The 20587-nt window shown below is 42.3% G+C and overlaps 1 protein-coding gene across 5 annotated transcripts in view; it reads left to right on the top strand.

The window, feature by feature from the left end:
* Positions 1-377: 377 nt before the first annotated feature.
* The window catches only part of dab1a (DAB adaptor protein 1a), a 115124-nt gene continuing 94914 nt past the window's right edge, over positions 378-20587 (top strand). For 4 of the 5 annotated variants that reach the window (XM_079575388.1, XM_079575387.1, XM_079575389.1 and 1 more), the window contains exon 1: positions 14886-15158. The gene's annotated coding sequence lies outside the window, so the exon portion shown is untranslated. Of the gene's footprint in view, positions 437-14885; positions 15159-20587 lie in introns of those variants that run through there. The other variant, XM_079575386.1, reaches the window with a different exon arrangement.

Genomic DNA, 20587 nt, shown 5'->3' with positions numbered 1-20587 from the left:
GATATTAGGATAGTTGCGTTGATTCATTTCCCCCCATGTAATTTCAGTTTTCTGACAGAATTATGTAAGAGTAACATTCCTTTTGCAAAATTGGTATGTGCTGTGTGTGTGTGTTCTGTAGCCAGCGTGCCACATTAGCCTTGCAGTCCCAGGTAATGATCTCATCTCCCCCGCCGGTGACTGGGAGCACACAAAGAAAATGACACACACGCCGTGTAAGAGGGAAAGACGGGGAGCACAGATTGGTATTGTAATGGTACTCTAATGGGCTACCTGACAAGTGCTTTTTCTTAATGCCAGACCAACCCACCCCTCACCCCTCACTTTCTCTCCCTCCTCTTCCTCATGTCTTCCTCCTTCTCTCTCTCTCCCCACAGAATCGTTTCCCCCGACTTTGAGGAGCTCTGATATGGATCCAGCGTGTGAAAAAGTGCAGGTATGTCTGTCCCAGAGCTAAACCACTCTTCCAGAGCTAATGGGTCTGTGGAATTACTCCTGAAACCAATGCAATGTGGGATAATACGTTACAGATAGGCACCGTGCACTGTTCACGGCATTGTGGTTAGTTATAGTTATAGAGATATATGCAATAAGGTCTGTATGTATTAGTAAGTGTTAAGGTATTGTATAGAAGCCAAAGATTTTTATATAGAGTTTCACAAATGTGTGATATGAATGGCAACAAAACTAGACATGGACTGGTTAGTTTGGAGATAAATAGGACATGTTGTAAAGTGTTCTAGAAATAAACTTCTGAGTGATTGATTGATATCTATATCATTTCTCTAAATAGTCAGATAAAGGTTTAGATCTATGGTGTTAGTGATGAAAGGATCGAAGCATTTCATTTGCGATCAGACCGTTGCCAGTTCAAGAAGATGCCGCCATCGAGTGTCAGGGTAACAGTTGTGGCTGGTTGAGACAGGAAGGGCGTCCATCTTCAAAAAATGTAAATTAAATCTGACAACTTGTCCCGTTCCCCTAAATTAAATAATGAACAATAATAACTTTGAAATAAATACATACTGTGGTCATGAGTCAAACAGTGGACAGATTGCATGGGCTGCAGCAGCGGTCATGCAGAGGTCAGTGAGTGAGTGTTTGTGAGGAGCAGATTTTAACGAGACCCGGACACCTCATTAATGCTCTCATTTACACCTGAGCTGCACACGCCTGCAGAGAGGCCGGCGCCACTGTGGACAAGTCAACCTGCTTATGTTACACTGCTATGGGCCTTAGGCAGCCAACTCCGGAGAATACAGGGGAGTTGTCAATGAGGGTTTTACCCAGGGCTCAGTACAAAAAAACAGCAATAGATAAAAATCAAATAGAAAACATGTAGTGTGAGGCCACGTCAATGGTTTAAACCGGTTTATGACTTTGTAACTACAACTTACGTTATTAATGTATTTGTTTGTGTATTATTGCATTTACAAGAGCCAGCACTACCCAAAAAACCTAATCACTATTCACCATTCCCTTTTCTCCTATCTGTTAACATGGGACTGGAGAAGTCCAGATTAAATCAGTTACTACACGAAAACAAAGTTGTTTTCAGGCCCGCACAGAGAAACATTGCCGTGTTGACTTGTTGGTGCAAATGAACATGCTTGGTATTGCAGCACAAAGTATTGTGATCCAAATCCGATCCAATATTTTATCCCAGCCCTCTTGTTTTGACACTCATTTTTCAGCTGCTACATAATGTTTTACTAATCCCTGTTGCCCCAGCTGTCAGTAAAGAGTGAGAAGGTTACCATAATGTTATGTTTTGGAGTTTTGTTCAGACGCCTAAGGCATAGAGACAAGAACTACAAGGACTAGAGTCACGTCCTCACTATTGTGCAGCCTATCAGATTTTGTTTCTTTTATTTCTCTCTTTTGCAGTGTTGTACATTTGTGGAGGAAACATTATAATGGAGCCTGTTGATGCGCACTGCAATGGCTCATGCTTGGGCACCTTCCATTTGCTTCCTTATAAATGATCTTTTACCTGCTGTTTGCAGCTGTCCTGCCACGGACCAAATACACTGGAGAAGGTGGAAACAGCACATTAATCGCACAATTGCCCAAGTTACACAACGCTGAGGCGAGGTGTGTTTAGGATTTAAGTTCTTTTTTTTTTGTCAATGGTGCAACAGTTGTGTGGCGCATGGCTCCGCTGCACCTGCCAAGCTTTCTGATGATTTGTAGCTCTGAGCTGCCTCTCTGCCCCAAAGAAGCACATTGTATGAAGCTCTTATATGCCCGCTCTCTATTTTTCTATTTATACCCACTGAGATGAGCAATGAGCCGCAGGCAGCCCTCACTCACCATTCCCAGCACACGCGCACACGTACACACACATATATATTATACAGGGGTACCGCTGAACCTGCTGGGGCCAAGGTGGAGGTGAGAGCATTTCATCAACACTCTGTCTGACCGTATGAACTAATGTAATGTGGTTAGCTGCAGCATTGTCAGGCCTCGCTCTGTGCAAAGCCTCCCGCTGTGTCCTTGCTTTGAGCCGCTGTTTGGCTGCACGGCATCAAAGACACATTTGATTCTGTGAAGCTAATTATGATTTCTATGAGGTGGTCATTTTGTGTTTTTGAAGAAAGGTGATTTATTGCTATCATATATTGAAAGTTTGTGCAAGTTTTTTTTGAAAAGGACTCCAGTTATGATTAATCTCACTTGGCCAGACCTTATATTTCAATATTTCTTTTAACTTTATATTCTACTATTTTATCTACTCATAAGAATATTGTATTAGGGTTAGGGTCAGGGTTATGGTTAGTGTATGCAAGTTGTGTTTCACTCACACAGATCTCTTATTTTAAGAAAGGTCTTGGCTTTCAAATGAGGTATCACACTAGCAAATAGGTTAGCTTTGAGAATTAGGTATGCATGATTGGTGAAAACATTTCTAACCCTAATCCTAACCCTAAATTGGCAGATAACAGATTAAACAGATACAGATTACCATTGCTTTAAATGAACACAAATACAAAGCCAATAATACTATCCATCCAATTGTTAGAAATTGTTTTGAGAATCCAGCAATTTGAGTCCAATATGTAATCAGAAAATGCCAGGCTCAGATTATATTGTCATCAACTTAAGTAACTCAAAACTTCGCAGACTTCCTCTTATCAATGTATTACTTGCTAAAGCCTTCTAGGATTTGATGATGTGATTATCTAAGATGGAAGGCAGCGTACAGATTTACAAGTTTCGAAAAAAATCCCCAAAGAAATCTTTAAATGTAACTGAATAGAACTGAATTATTTAGCAGTGACCGGGTCCATAAACTGGATCCCCATTTCCCTGTATCTCCAGTTGGCGCACATCAAACCCATGTTTTGAAATACAGTTGTACCAATAGGTTTAAACATCCACATCCATTCACAAAAACGATTTTTTTTTTGCACTCATGGTCAGTGATGTTGTTAAGCCATTTATTGTGAAAAAAAATAAAAATGGGTGAACTCATTTCAAATCACCATAACAAAATAAAATACCAAAATGACCCCAGTTCCTATTGCCCCCTTTAGCATCGATGACAGCTTGGAGTCTTTTGTGGTATTGGTGGAGCAGGTTCTGTATATAATCTAATGGTAAAGCAGTCCATTCTTTTTGGCAAAAAGCCTCCAGTTCCTGTAAATTCTTGGGCTGTTTTGCATGAACTGCACGTTTGAGCTCTCCCCACAGTGGTTTAATGATATTGAGGTCAGGAGACTGAGATGGTTACTCCAGAACCTTCACTTTATTCTGCTGGAGCCACTGGCATCAGCGAACCACCTCCATATTTCACAGTATGATGCAGTTTTTATCCCTATGATGGCCTACGATGGCCCAAAACATAAAAAATCCAGTAGAGTGTGTGAACTTATCGTATTGTCACCACTTTTGCAGACCAATATGTGAAAATGGTTTGGCCTTTCACTGACCGAGAAGATCTTTAACTTTGTGTCAGTTTTTGTTTCATGTGGATAGGTCCAGGAATCGCAGAGATACTAGCATTTTGACAGTCACCATAGTTACCACCATCGATTTCTTTGCTTCCCTCAATGTTAAGCTATAGGCTCTTCAGATCCTTTTGACGTCACATGAACGCAACCTGTCAGTGAGAGTCACGGGTGCATAGCAACTCTCACCAAAGAACCAGACAATCTAAACACTACTTTAAATCTCTCAGGGAGTCATCCAGAACACATTATTGCATTCACAGCCGTATTCTATTAGCCCTGGCTGACAGCATCCCATCTAATTTATTTTTACATGTGAGTGCACCGCCTTTTTGACGACTCCATGTTTTGTATGAACAGAAGTAGAAATGCATGCACTGCAAAACGCTGGGGTGGAAAATGCATATGAGCTCTCCAGTGCTCATTCCGCTGAGACAAAGTAATAAAACACTCGTCCCTTTGCGCCTTTTATAGCCAAATCCTAAATTACATTTTAATAACAGATTTACGCCGCTATTTCTAATGTGTTTTCTAATGCACTTACGGAATCTCCTGCTCCTGCGATGCGTGGGAAGGCCAGACACATAGGATATGCAGTGCGTTCATTAGCGCTGTTAACCTTTATCATTTTGAGAGGATTTCTGCCCCGTTTCTCCAATGCAGACTAAGAGGCGCTGTGGGAGACGGGGAAAGTTGGAGTACTCCTGCGTAACTGCTGTGGTTAAATATAGATGAAGACAACATCCAAGCGAAACAGATCAGAATGCATTATTTACTATATTGAGAGAAGACTGAAGACGGGATGCCAGCGTGGCTCAGTTCACCTCCTCTGCCCTCGATTCCTCATTTACTCCCTGTGCCGAGACGGGCAACATTCTCAACTTAACGCTGCATTGTCTGTGAGGTCAGAGGATTTCAGGTCAGGACTCCATATTTTGAGGTGCTGCGATGGTGGCCCTCAAACTGCGGTGTTAGTTTACGTCCTCATTTTTGGGAAACTAACCCATTTTCTTTCCTGTTTCAGTCAAGACTTCTAGTCAGTTCTGCTTTAGGACAGGATAAATTCGGGGTTAATCTCGCTTTAGTCCTGGCTCATCTCTGAATGGGGAACTGGGGGTGGGAGTAAATAAGTTATCTTCATGTTTACATACTGTATAGGCCTACTGTACTTTCTGTGCCATTTCCTGAAATAAATGAATAGATGAAAATGAAAAATGAATGAATTCTTATGTACATTAAGGTTGTAAAACAGAGCAGTAAATAAGACAATGTAAAGATCAGGTGAATAAAGTATCCAGGCAAACATAATAACCAAATAAGCGGCGGCAGCAGGCGATGAGCGGCGCGTGTGTCCCCTGTCTTTAGACTCAAAAAGCCTCTCAAAAACCCAGGTGGAGAAAAGAGAAACCTCGGGGAGAACCACAGAAGGAGATCCACTCCCATGGACGGACAGGCTATGGGGCCGATGGGAGTCCATCAGCAGACAGGCCAAGATTGCAGACCGTCCAGTCGTTGTTGAAGCTTCAGTTTCAAGTTTCAAGTTTAATGGTTTTGTATAGCCCAATATCACAACAGAAGTCGCCTCACAGGGCTGCACCAAACATCAAGGCAATAAAACAGAGCAATAAATATGACAATTAAACGTTCAGGTGAAGCCAGGCAAATATAACGTCCAATAGGATACCGATGAGCGGCGTGGGCGTCCCCCATCCTTAGACTCTCCAGCACGGCAAGGAAAAACTCAAAAACCCGGCAGGAGAAAAGAGAAACCTTGGGGAGAACCACAGAAGGAGAGATCCACTCCCATGGACAGACAGGCTATAGAGACCCAGGGCCGAAGGATCCCTTAGCAGACGGGCCAAGATTGCAGACCGTCCAGTCCTCAGAGTCCTCAGATTCCTCAGATTCAGTTCCTCTTGTCCAATCCCTGTAGGCGGAGTTCCTCCTTTCTGCTGGGTTTCTCCGTTCGATCTAAACAGGAGTGGGACAGGAGACACCATGTAAATAGTAATGAACAGACTTCAGATAAGAGAAATATTGTATCATAATAAGACAAAGTCTGCAGTAAGAAGAAGAGGATAGCGCTCAGTGTACCGTACCTCCCACAGCAGTGTTCCTCCTAAGGCAGCTTTACTTCAGGCTGTGGGTTAGAGCAGTGTTTTTCAACCTTTTTTGAGCCACGGCACATTTTTTCATTGAAAAAATCACGAGGCACACCACCAGCAGAAAATATTAAAAAATGTAACCCTGTAGCCTATATTCAGTCGTTCACATCAAAGTGTCTTGAATAGGAACACCGTATAGTCTCGCTAGCCACAATGCCACAGTCACCACCACCGGCCACATCCATGCATCACTAATTCTCTTGTCTCAAAGAAATTAGCGACCTAATATGGAGTATTTATTACATGGTTACTCTACTCTAGACAGCACAGACACTTGAAAACGGTACATTATCTGCGGATAATAATGAATTTGTTTAAAAAAACAACAACAACTAGGTGAAATTGGATTATTTTCCAAGGCACAGACAATATCTTAAGGCACACTAGTGTGCCAAGGCACAGTGGTTGAAAAACACTGGGTTAGAGCTTTACCTAACTGACCTGGTTATAAGCTAATTCGAAGAGGTACGTTTTGAGCCTAGTCTTAAATGTAAGGACTGTGTCTCCTTTAACGTGAGCTGGGAGTATGTTCCATAAAACCGGAGCTTGGTAGCTAAAGGCTCTGCCTCCTACAGTGATTTTGGAGACCCGAAGAATCACGAGTATCCCTTAGTTTTGAGAGTGGATGACTCTGGTTGACCGATATGGAACAATAGTTTCTTGTAGATAGAGCGGAGCCAAACCCTTTATGGATTTAAATGTGAGGAGCAGGATTTTGAATGTGATTCTAAACTCAACAGGAAGCCAGTGGGTGATGTGTTCTCTCCTTTTTGTCTGTGTTAACAATCTTGCAGCTGCATTTGGAACTAATTGAGAATCTTTACACCTGGTTTAGTCTTGGTTTAGTTTTGTTTAGGCCTTGGTTTTGTCTTGGGAGAGTGGGGTAATCCGTCAGCTGGGAGATTTGAAGAAAGGGCCTCTGCTCCTAACAGGTGGCCCAGCATCACCGAACAAATCTCGCTAAGCCCACAATAAAGTTTACCCTAACCTCAGCTCTGCGAAATCTACATTTTGTGGCAGCACCAGTATGAAACGTTTGAGAAGCGCAGGACTTTTACGCCTTTAGCATTTGGACAAAATTGGATGTTACCTAAGCAAGCCCCGTGCATAAGTTCAATGGCGTGTACAGATCTTGCAATATTCCAACTCTTTGTCTGAACTGCTTTGAAGCCGCCAGGGAGCAGTTATCTTAATTGATCTTGCAGCATCAAGCGTGAGGCCACGTGGACCAGCTGAGGTGTGTGTTCTTATGAAGACATTTGGAAATTAGCTGCTGACTCATGCCACCGCTCTGCACACGGTCGCACACGCTTCACTTCTTAGGAGCCAGCGAAATTATATTAAAAATAAATGACTGTGATGGGCACAATTAAAATAGCATTAATGTCTTATTGACAATTTGTGGCTTGGAGGGGGGAAAAAAAAGTCAATCATCTCCTAATGTGTCTGCAAATACTGTCACCTCCAGTAGGACCATGTTAATCCTTTTCTACTAATAAGCCCCTTTAATTACTGTGCAGACACAAATTATGTTCCCATTATGATGCATAAACATATTTGCAATGTTTCCAAATGAGATTAACCTATTTGTGTGTTTTTTGACAGACAGGAAACCATTATTTTTCCCAAATCACATTCGGGTATTAGAACCACAGCATGCAGCAGGTAAACCTATGGCATTAGTGCACAACAGTTCATGATAATTGACAATTTATAGAATAATGCCTAACTTATGGCTTGCTAAATGAAAGTTTGGATTATCTCCTTTGCTATTTGGCCTAGATCATGACATTGGTTTCATTTATGCATCCTTCTTCAGTTGTTCTGATACTGTTTTACATTTTAATTATTTTTTAATATAAACTCAAACTCCCACCAGGACTATATGGAGGGCCTAGATTAAGTTAAAAATTGGACTAGGCCACAACAAACAGTATATTCCTTTATAAAATGTGTGGAAACTGCTTTATCTGAAGGTGACACACTGATTTTTGCCCTCTGTTCAGATTGACAGACTCGAACATGTATAAAACATATTGATGGCATAGATGATACATGATGAATTCTCCCCGTGAACAAAGGATAAGAGCGGAGCGTGTGACATTTCAGCAAGGCTGTGGGGCTCACCTCAGGGTTACATGTGCTGTACATTTCCACCTGCTGTTAGCCTATACACCCACATATTCATCTTCACATACCATCACTATAGCGACATGTAATTAGAAGCTCCAAGACCACTTACTTTTTCGAATGCACATACCTCGGATTCACAAGACATCTCCATGCTCTTTGATAGTGTTGAAAGAAAAATCAAATCAAAATGCAGGACTGTAAGCTGACTGCTGTTAGGGTTTGAATACTTTAATCTTACAATGACATTTTAGTTTAGTTTAGTTTTTCTTTTTAATATTTTTAAAAACCTTTTGCATTTGTATTTTGAAAGCTGGATTAGATCAAAATTGGGGAGTATCGCGAGAGCTAAAAACGAACACAACAGTTTAGACTCAGCTTCCTCCTTTCTCGGTTTGAAAATGGCAAAATATTATGTACCCCGTGTTAAATGTATTATTAATCTACTGTATTTTCCGGACTATAAGTCGCTCCGGAGTATAAGACGCACCCGCCAAAAAATGCTTAATGAAGAAAAAAAGAACAGGCTCAATAGAGTTCGGGAATGTCCACAGTTACAATGGAGATCCGCCATCTCTGCAGCTGTTAGCATACATTTCCATAGACTAACATTAGCTAAAAACAGTATAAAAAGTGGAGAAAAAAACAGTGGAACGAATCCATTAGCTGCTGAGATACTGCTGGTAAATACATCTAACACACTGTGGTCTCCAAGTGTTTTAATGTGAACAATAACTCCAGTATTTTAACTTTTAAAATCTCCATTAGTTTACAATTCTGCTAATCCCATAATGCTTAGCGATATATATATATTTTTTTGTTTATTGAAAGGATCCCCATTAGCGCAGTCATGCTGTCGCTATTCTTCCTGGGGTCCCACTAAAAAATATGACGTCACATTCCCGAACTCTATAGGCGTACGGTTTGCTAACATAACACATTGATGGTTAGCTACATGACGCATAAACAGCAGACTAAATAGGTGTCTGGTATGATAAACAAAGTTTAAACAGTTCAGATAACTATAGCATAAAGAACATACCAAACTCTCGATCTCACTCCAAATCACTAAATCCATTGAAATCTTCATCCTCTGTGTCACTTCTGAACAGTCGCCTTGGCAACTACCTGGGCATGAAGGCGTAACTGCACCGTTGACAAGCCTCTCCCGGCAGCACGTTGTTCAAGCTCTCATTTGCAAGCTCATTCATCTAGCTTTTAGCCCGTGAATAGCTTTGTTTTGTTTTCTCCTCCAAGAGTAACCTCCGCTTCTCGCTCACTTCAAACTGCTGCTTGATTAGCCCTTCTTCTTCTTCTTCTTCTTCTTTCGAGTTAATGGCGGCTCCTGGCCAAACTAAGGTGCATGCCATGCAGTGCCCTCTAGTGGGATGTGAAATTATATATTACAATTTTTTTTAAAAAGGGGGAAAAAAGTCACATGTTAGTCGCTCCGGAGTATAAGCGACTAATATGTGATTTTGCCTCACTATGAAAAAAAGTGTGACTTATATTCCGTAAAATATGGTATGTAGAATTGATTACCATTAGAAAAACATACTACGCTATTTTAGTATCATCCACTTTTTCTGACCATCTCGCCTCTCGCCTCTCTCTTCTCGCTTACTCTCACTCTGGTTTGGGCTGACACAACACCAGCAGCGCGCAGATGAGCATTGAGGCAGACAGTAGGTGAGGCAGGTCACTATGTGCACTCGCCTCCTGCGAACATTTGGGTCAGAGCTAATCTCATTCAGAGGCAGCTTTTCAAATTCACCTCCAGACATATTGACGCCTTTTTGGAGGAGACTTTCATTTACACATGCCAAACAATGTGATTATCATAGCAGGACACAAAAATGGAAAGGGAAGTTGTATGTTCAAGTAATAGATTATCTTTACTGTCTTTATTTGTGAAAATGTCATTTATGCTGTGAAGGTTAGTGGTCCTGAGTGGTCCTGACTGAATCTCCACGTGGTCCAGATTTTCTTATTCTAGTCTTAGTATACATTTATCCAAATGAAGAAAATTATCCATCCATCCATCCATCCATCCATCCATCCATCCATCCATCCATCCATCCATCCATCCATCCATCCATCCATCCATCCATCCATCCATCCATCCATCCATCCATCCATCCATTCATCCATCCATCCATTCATCCATCCATCCATCCATCCATTTTCTTTCGCTTTTTCCGCGGCCGGCAGTCTGCCCAGACTTTCTGATCCATGCACAGCACACCTCCCCCATCTTTTCTGGGGGGACCCCGAGGCGAGACCAGGCCAGAGACATAGTCCCTCCAGTGTGTCCTGGGTCTTCCACAAGGCCTCTTCCCAATAGGACATGCCTGGAACACCTCCCGAGGGAAGTGACCAGGAGGCATCAGGAACAGATGCCCGAGCCACCTCAGCTGCTTCTTTCGACGTGAAGGAGCAGTGACTCTACTCCGAGCTCCTCCTGGGTAACTAAACAACAAATAAAATTATTTACAAGAATTTATTTTATAAAGACAAAGCTATTCTAAGTCTGATGGCAGTCCTGAGTTAAAACTTCTAGCTTGTATGTCACCAGAATTTTATTTTGAGTACATAAGCAAGAGCTTCTGAAGATTGAAGTGAAACGTCTCCATCTCAACCAACCCAGTAAAGTTGATGATATTTGAAAATCTCTTCTACAAATGGATCATTCCTGGAGGACTGAGAGCCTACATTTTTATAAAAAATGTCAGGAATCAGGAATAACTTAAAAAATAAGTGCTTCTAAGCGGCTCACTTCTCCTCAGACCTGACTTGTAACTTTGCTGTGAGCATGACCTCATCACCCTCCAGAGGACGACGTGCTTTGCTTTGACAAGGAATAGCCAGACATGATGTTTGGGTCCTTTTCCACATGCTTCACTATTGATGTTGAGCAGATTATCAACAACATGTTTGGTGTTGCAGACATGTTTATTTATGAGTGTTTGGTTTAGTTGTTCTGAAGTAGAAAAGTGTTACCTGGGATGTTCCACAGTGTGATTTAAGGCCCTGTTTTGTCCTGATTTGCCATTACTCATTGTAGTTCATTTTGTCCAGTATTTTCTGAGGTGGTGCTCTGGGTGCAAAGTTTCTCTATCTCTTCTCTCAGACGAGTACGAGGGGCAGAAATAGTGGCACATTGTTTTAGTTATCTCCATTACTGAGGGGAAAAAAGAAAGTCTATTTGGACAAATGCTTCAAATGAGTTCAGAGAAGTGCCATAGCTTTGTTCTTCAAAACATTCAAAGAAAAAACAGAAAATGAAAAATTAATAAGGGGAACTTGCCTTTTCTGAATAAAAGCTTGTCCTTCACAGTACATCACACACATTTCAGCCTGTTAATGTCAGCGCTCTTGACCAGTTGTCTCTTAATCCTCTATTATTAGTAGTAGTAGGCTACTTTGAGTTGATGGAGTACCCCTCTCTACTGTACTTGTGATGAAGTAGTGAGACTCAGAGCGATGGCTTTTGTTCGCTGTAACGAGTTTGACCCGTTTCTCTGATAAAACACATTCTTTCATTTCTCAGTCTGTTTTCTCCCGGTCTTTTCCCCTCTGCCTTCGCCACATTTTGGTCTCTATCTGGGCTCCTCTCGCTGCATATGCGTGAATGAGAGGAGCTCTATAATCCTGTGAGCAGCATTTTGTGCGAACAATGACCTTCACATTCACTGAGAAGATGGAATCGTTCTGGACATTCCCATGGATTATCCCACTGCTATGGACTTATGCTCATATGCTATATTTTCTTTAAGAACCTCTCTATAAATCCTATGTTATTAAGATCTACAATTTCACTGCGTATTCCAAACGTGTTTATTAGCTTTAGCATTTACATGATCAGTATTGACTTTTGCTTGAAGAGGAATTTTATATGTATATAAAAACAAAAGGTTTGCCCTCAATCCATGTAAGACAGTTGCGCTATATTAATCAATGTTTTTAAAATCAGTGATTGCAATTTACGTAACACAATTGCAACGATAATACAAATAACATGGGAGCAAGGGATAAAACATTTTGCAGCCCTGTTTCTATATTGTTTACCAAGAAAGTACTAACCATTGTTAAGGTTATAGGGTTAGGTATATGTTTAAAGATGCAACTTTTTAGGTAAAAAATTTCTGCATATTTGACCTTTCAGTGACCCAACGACTGTATGGGTGGTCTGCTTGGTGCCTTCGCTTTCCATCCTGGTGGCTTCTATGATGCTTCAGGATCAATTTTACTCCAGGGTGTCTGGTAGGTTTTCATAATGGAATGTACACGTAACCATGGACACGGTTCAATCAGCAGTGAAAACCTAAAAAACCATTGATCCTGGGGTGTCCTACAGGCCATCGGGATATTTGCATAATAAGTTGCATAGTGCACCTTTTCCGCCATGGAATAAATTTGGTGTGTGTCATGTTTTGACTGGTTTAATTTTCCCATCCTATACTCCCATATTATATAAAAAGTGACTTCTTCTGCAATAATGGTTTCAAATTTGACATCTGAGGTTCTCTCCACATTCTACCTGTTCTATCTTCAAAACTATCATTTCTATCTTTGTTCCATCTTTGACTTTGCTTTGTTTAATCCCCCAACAATGGCACAAAATATTAACTATTTCTGTCAACCTTGGTAGATTTTTGGTAGAAAGTTTTGTGAAAGGTCAATTGTACATTGCTATTATTGGGTTTGACATTAATTCGGGAAATGTAAGTTTCTGTTTTGCATGAAAATGATGCAAGGTGCAAATAATCTGTATTTGTTCCCATTGGATCTGTTTGGGTGTGACACACAGTACAACTGAAGGTGAAGGGCAGAAGGTGCTCGCCTCTCGAGTTATCTGTTCAGCCAAGCTCAGACAGACAGAGAGACAGAGACGGGACTCCGGATGTAGAGGAGTGGGACGCACAGATATGGAAGAAGAAGATAGTCACAGGGACTGTCGAGATACTTGGAGTAAACTACTCCTATAGGAAAGAGAAGGAGGCTCTGGACTGTCACAGGACTGAGGCAGAGAGTGTGGGGTGTTTAACCACTTACTCACATGAGGAGTAATAGAGGCACCAGCTCTTGTGGTTACGGCATGTGTTGGGTACAATGTACAGTAAACATTTGGTCATCTATTTGTTAGAAACAAGATGAAAGGCTTGTCACTATAAAGCTGCTTGAGTCCCCTCTTTGACTATAAGCTGACGCTCCTCACTCTTCACCCCCGTGCACCTTGAACTGTCCGATAATGTGTATGGGCCAAAAATTCTGAAAAAATCCTAAAGACAAATTATGATTATTTGACAACTTGGCGTCATCTTCTCTAAAACAACACTACGTGGGGGGTTCCAGTCTGCAGGAGTTGTCCTGAGTCCAGCAAGAAAAAAATTTCTAAGAAATAGAACATTGGTAAAATGGCATGTACTTGCTGGCCCATGGTCTTTTCCACATCATTGGATACAAGGACTAAAAGATAACTGTAATTCACTGACAGAATGAAATTGCACTTTATTAAATATTTTTATCATTTTGTCTCTCTCAAGACATAATACATTTGAATCCATATTTTATACTTTTGACTTCCTCACTTTTTCCGAGCAGTGCACATTTGAGAAGTGCACCTTTGAGCACAGATCAGAGAAGTGTAAAAAGTGAGTTATTAACCTCTGTGTGTCATCTCCACATCTACAAGTGCAGAGATAAAGCGGGGCAGATAGACCGGGGAGGAAACGGGATTTTGAAGAATGACGTTTTGAGAGAGGAGCTTGGTAAAATGTCAATGTATGCAGAAACGTATACCTTTTCTTTTCTTTTTTTACCTTCCTAGAGCATTTTTTTTTCCACATGACTCTCATTATGGAAACAAACATAAGTAAACTCAGTGGCACTTGAGATTACGGTATGTTTTAGATAATACATAAGCTTGCGTTTCTCTTTGAAGCTTTTTTTTTTACTCCATTTGAGCTACCAGCAGTAAGATATTCTGCTGTTATCGGTTAAATTGTGACTTGATGGTGCAATTGTCAAACTATTTCACTGATGTCGTAATGAAAGTGAGCTTGGGTTTGATCACTCCTTCCACTTGTTCCGTGTTAATATCGTATGATTAAAAGTTCTCTTGAAGCGGCAGGGCGCCTTCTGAGTTCAGGCCATGACTCAGACAGAACTGCGGGAGACCTCGAGATCGGTGACCTTCGCCGGATGAGTCTGCGGTTACGTTTATTAATTAACTCACGAAAGAACCGAATTGTGACGTTGATTCTGGCCCCATGACCGCCTTCTCAACTGTCTGTGAACTTCTAAAGGCGGTTTGATGCGTCTCCTGTGATCCAAATGGGGGTGACGATTCCCCCAACAACCTCCTTCTTAACCTGGAACCCACTTCATTTTCTCTCTACTTTCATCTCTCCCTCTCATTACGTTTCTTTTAAAATACCCACTTTCTAAATCCTTCCTCATCATCACCCCCCCACCCTTCCCCAACCCAAGTCCCTGGCCCCTTCGCTCCTTGAAAGCTGTGGAAATCAGGACAGCGCAGCAGCGGAGGGGTTAAGACGCAGCGCGGCCCGTGATTGGCTGCCGGCCGGCGCTCTGAACCAGCCTACAGAAAGAGGTAACCAGGCAACCTCGGAGAGAAAGTGAGGGAGAGGGGGCTGAGGAAAGAGGAGGAGGGAGGAAAAAACGCGCTGAAAGAAGAAGACTGGCATAGTTTTGTGGGGATTGTGCAAAAAGATGTAACGAGGCTCGCGGTGGCTCTCCCCGGGATGGAAAAGTGGATTACTGCCCCTGCCCAAGCTCACAGTGGATGTCTGAATAAACCAGGAGGGGACACGCGCGCATGAATGGATCTAACGCCTGTTTTCACGAAATGGGAACTAACTGTGCACGTTTTCGCTTTGGTTTAAAGGTAAGTGGCCCGAATGCAAAGAGGTGTCTCGTGTCTCAAGTGTTGGGGCTCACTTTGAGTTGTGGAGAGCAGCGAGAGGAGCCTGTGGATTCACTCTCGCTGCAATGAATAATCTACCGCTGGTGCATCGAGTCCGCGTGTGTGAGCTGGTGCTGGGCGGGGGTGGACGGGGTGACCCTTCACAGAAATGCACGAACAACATGAGGATTTGGAGTGTCTGTCCCGGTTGGAGTCGTGCACTTCTGTATTGGACTGTGTGTGCGTTCTGCGGAGCGCCACGCTGCTCTCCACTCCAAAGTGTCACACGGTCCTTTCCCGCTCTGCTGCGTAAAAGGTGCACATCGTGGTCCTCCCTGCTCTGTCCCAGCGCCGATGTTCGCATGGGTCAGACACGACTTGTGACTGCAGTGACACTTTGAATGGCTTTTAGTCTCACGGCTTGTTTTAACAAATGCAGGACTTAGTTTGAATGCTGTTTGTACTTTTAAGTAAACGCCACTGCCGTCTGTTATCCGACCTGCCTGCCGAGCGGTCCTCGTTTTTTCAACTTTTACGCCGCTCAGCGTTCCCGCAGCGTTAAATCTGACGTTGACGGTGTCGTCCTCGCGACGGAGATGACTCGGTAGTGAAGTGAAACGTGCTTGCGGATATGTCTTGGATGTTAAGGGTGTAATTGTGGTGAAATGTTATCAGTTTTGTTCGTTATGTGCCTGGTGTGAGCGTTTGAAAAGCGTGAAGACGCACAGGGAAACAGTTGAATGGGCGACCCGGTCAGTTTGCTTTGGGGGCCCAGCCAAGCTCCGCTGCAGCTAAAAGCTGCATTAATCATGGAACTGCCTCTCTGCAGCCCCCCTCTGCCTCAGACGCGCACTCTCCACTGTGTCTGCCGTGGCAGTGTGCAGTGAGAGTGGACAGGGTGGATGCTGTGCCAGGTTCAAACCTACTTTCCAAGGCCATTTGAATAAATTGCCCTCCCATTAATCAGGTGTAAGAGATAACCACAGTGGTTATAAATTGTGCATCTTAAATACATGATTGGTCTATGTTCATAACACAGTCTTATCTGAAAACTGCATCAGAGGCCATTCAACAAAATACTATTCACTGCAGACTATGTGGTCACTACAGAGTTTATCTTTTACCCAAGAAATAGGAGAGAGAAAGTCTCCCTCAAAATATGCATAAGATGTTGTTGTGTGACATGCTTTGGCACAGTGAGGGCTCCCAGTATAAATTGAGATTGTGTTTTGTCAGTGTTTGTGAGTTCTGAAGCTCTGAGCACTTGTGCAGCGCTGCCACACAGCTCTTAGTTCTGCCTATGAGCCCAGCAGGCGGCTGCAAGTCGTCATAGAAACCACAAGTACTGAAAAGAACTCAGACACACAGTGGAGGACTTTGCTTACTTCGTCCAGTCCAGCCTTCCTCCTCTTTGTCACCACTTTTTTCACTTCTGCAAACTTGGCCTTCCTCCTGCAGAGCTGTGTAGTGCCTACTGTTTAACTGCGGACAATGCAGAGCGAGGGAGCGTTTGACAAAAGCTGCAGCTCTAAAGAGGGCTTTTAGGCTATGTCGTCATGACATCAAGAATTCATTGTAAGATGGAGCTTACATTTGCTCTTCCTAAAGCCGTTCCCTTTCTCTGCTGAAGTTAGGCCTGTACCGTTGAATTTGTCTCACGGTTGGAGACAAGTTGTGCTTCTTATCTGACAACACTTCTTTCCTGGCACAAAACGGTTTTATGCAGCACAGAATCCCATTTGTACAGATAAATGTCTGTATAAAATGACAACCGACTTACATAAGGCTCAGAGCTGTCGCTTTACTCTCAACTCGCAGCACTGTTGTCTAGTTTTTAAAAGGCTAAATCAAACAAACTAAATCCATATTCCACTTTAACACTAAACAATGCACTTCTATACCTTTTTCTTTATATTAAAAAAACAAACAAGCAAACAAGCACTCATCAAAAGCAAGAACAACTCCAAACCCTACAAAACTGCTCACTATGACTGCACAAGAACAGTTTCTCCCCTCACCTGCTTACAGAACCATTTGCATTACCACCTACTTGGCTCAGGCGCCCCAGTGACACCTGTTACTATGGATACAATTCAGGCGTACAGTAAATTGACAGCCTATTCAAGCTACCTGCTCTGTGAAAGTGTGACTGTTCCTCGCTGGCATCTCCTAAAAGAACTGGGATGAAAACAAAGAACCGGCAAATGCAGAAGAATTACAAAAAACGCTGCATGCCTTTTCATATTTGTACTCGCAGACTTTTTTGTCCCATTAGGGAAAGTTGTCCTTCCTCAACCCGTGCCTCAGGGCAACCTGTCAGAAGCGGTGTGACCACGTTGTAGCGCCTGGTGACCTCTCTCTAGATCTTGAGCTGAGTTTATGATCAGGAGTGCCCATAATTTAATGGGATAACTGGAGTGCCCTGAGTAAACCCACCAAGAGGAGAACACGCAAACTCCACACAGAAAGACCCCCCTTAAACAGAACTCGAGACCATTTCCCTGTGAGGTGGTAATACTGTACTTACCCCTCAACCACCGTGCAGTTACTCATGGACATTTTGTGGTAAGCATTTGGCACGAGGTATGGAAAATCAATCCCGAATTTCAGCATTTAACTGTAAAGGTTAGGTTTCTCAAAATGTTTCGCTGAAAAGCACAAAAATAATAGGTGTTGAAATGTCAGCACGTGCAATCACTGGAGTAATCAGAAATAATGCAACAGCTGTGTGCACTTACGCCGCGCACGCCCAACTCACCGCTCCGACTCATGATCAACTGTAATGGGCTAATCACAGAAAAAGAATCACATTTTTGCTCAAAACAACTGTCTCCGAGGACAGCCTTTCAGAATGTTTTTTAGCGAAATTGCTAAGTATATTCAGATTATAATTAGCAAGACAACTGACTATAACACTTGAAAGTAATGCAACTTTTTTGATAACACTGATTTGTTATATTATGCATAATTGCACTCTTTTGCTTGCACTGATGCCTGTTTGCTAATTGTAAACTGTGCTTAAGACAAGTGGCTTTTGTTTAGTCTCTGTATCTGTGCTGCTATTGGCTGATACATGCAGGACTAGCACACAGCCGTACAGTACACTCAGATAACTCTTTATTCGGTATTTAGAATGACTTCCTTCTTTTCTGAGTGATCTGTGGACCCCCAAACCCTTCTACATGAATAAGTGAGTGTCCAGGCAGAAGAGTCTAGTGTCCAGTCCCCGGTGTCCTGAAGCTCCAGCAAGGACTAGACATTAGCTCCATATCTGCAGATGCTCTCCAATCAGCACTGGGTCTGTCTGTCCTGGGAGTTGGATCTCTCATTCAGTGTGGTTCTGCTTGAGGTTTCTCTTTTCTTCAACTGGGTTTTGGAGTTTTCCTTGTCATGAAGGAGGCTCTGAGGCTGGGTGACATCCCGGGGCTAGTGTCCATCTTCTGCTTCACTGCTGACATTGCATTTGTTTCTGTTGTCTATGTCACTGTTTGTTGCCCATGCCATTGCGGGTTTCCAAACTGTTCCTGTTCGATATTTGTGCAGCCCTGTGAATCAACTGCTGTTTTGATATTGGGCTGGACAAAAACAACTTGATTGGATTCTTAGTAAATGGACGAATAGGCCATTTTTGTCATTGTCATTCAGGATAAACGTACAACTTCCTTACTGAGTAAAGAGAGTCAGAACTGAAATACTGATGTAGTCGCTTACTCACGTTGAATGGCTTCTTGTTTCTTTCTCTCCATTTGTACATTTTAGTCACTTTTGTACAGATCCAAACATTGTCCCAGGTTTGCTCATGTGAAACTTCTTCCATAATCTGAGATACTTTTTGAACTAACACTTCTTTCAATAAGGGGTTTGCCTGTTACAGAGAAACCATGGAGGCTGAATTGACCACCTCTTGGCTGGCTGCCCTGCCCATCGATCCACTTTCAGTGACTGTGTGTGCGCGCGTGACAGTCTTTTTGATATAATTGACGCCAAGAATATCCACAGCAGTCCATGGGGAGTCAATGTATACACTTGCCTTATTCAAACCACTAGAAAGAAAAGGGAGTAGAGGAGGTGTTTGTACTACCTGCCAGATCAATAATTATCAGACAAATGAACCCAGTAGCCTGGTATTGGATGTTGCTATCATTAGAAGCATTCGCACACATAACAAGCGCAGGGGGCAGTGAGTGCGAGCCAGTCAAGTCCAGCGGTGGAGATCAAACTGCAAGCTAATCTACCGCTGCACACTGTAATCTGTAATCTGCTTAAAACACTCACAATCTGGCTCCAGCATTGGGATTAGCCCGGACAGACACAACACACACACACACACACTGTAGGCTAGTGCCATTTAGGAGCACAAAAGACTGCCGCTGCCTTGGGCAAAAATGATCTGACTTCTTATTTTCTGCTTTTTAAAGATGCTTTTCAGTTGCATTCTGAGTTGGAATTAAATGACAAACATTATTACTTGTACCATTTCCAGAGCTTGGGCTTGTGCCTAATAGATGAGCAACAGATGCAAAGGAATATGTTGTTGGACTGAGTTTTTTTTTTCTCTCTTCAGTGCAAGTTTCTCTATACGTATGTGAGCATTCAGTGCTATTACAAATTTATTGAGTGATAAAAGTGGTGATTGCTTTTTTAGTCATGCATAAACAAGTGCGCTCTTTTTACCATTTTCATGCCTAGATACATTGACATTGAGACAGGAAGGGCATCTGTTATAAAACTATTACGTCTTTGCATCACTGCTCTGTCGGAGGCAGATTTTGTGATGTAAACCCCAAAAAGAACAAACCTTTGAATGGTATCATGCATTTTTAAATGATTCATAGTCTAGACTAATGAATAAACCAGGGTATTCCTAAACAACAAGTGACTATTATATTGCCGTACAATTCTACAACTGTATTAACCGCAAATCCATATTAATATACATGTCTTATGATGATTCAAGGATCATGCACGCACTTGTGCTTCGTAAAAAACTGAGAACCTCAGCATTGATTTTTTTTGTTTACATTTTAGAATTCAAGGCTGGAAAAAGGACTGAGGACTGTTTTCGTCTTCATTTGAAATGTGTTTGGAGTGCCCTCTGCAGGCAGCAGTTGGAACGACATGTGCTAAAACAGTATGTGTGCTTTGACTTACATCTTAAAGGGGCTAGATGCAAGTTGCCCATTTTATACTCACTACTGCCACCTCAGGTCATACGTGTAACTGCACCTTCTATATTAACCTCGTGCATGACGGCACTTCGGACCTGAAGTAACAACTTTCTGAGTGACAGTGCAGGATTTTAGAGGCAGTTGTAGTGAATAGGTTTGAGCTCATTCTACACATTAGGACATTGCTGGAACATGTAGGGGAAGGAAAATACATCATTTTTAACATGTTTAAACTCGATATAG

The sequence above is a fragment of the Gobius niger genome (assembly GCF_951799975.1).
Source record: "Gobius niger genome assembly, chromosome: 17".
Taxonomy (NCBI): domain Eukaryota; kingdom Metazoa; phylum Chordata; class Actinopteri; order Gobiiformes; family Gobiidae; genus Gobius; species Gobius niger.
The sequence above is the reverse complement of the archived record's forward strand: the minus strand, read 5'-3'. Positions and strand labels throughout refer to the sequence as shown.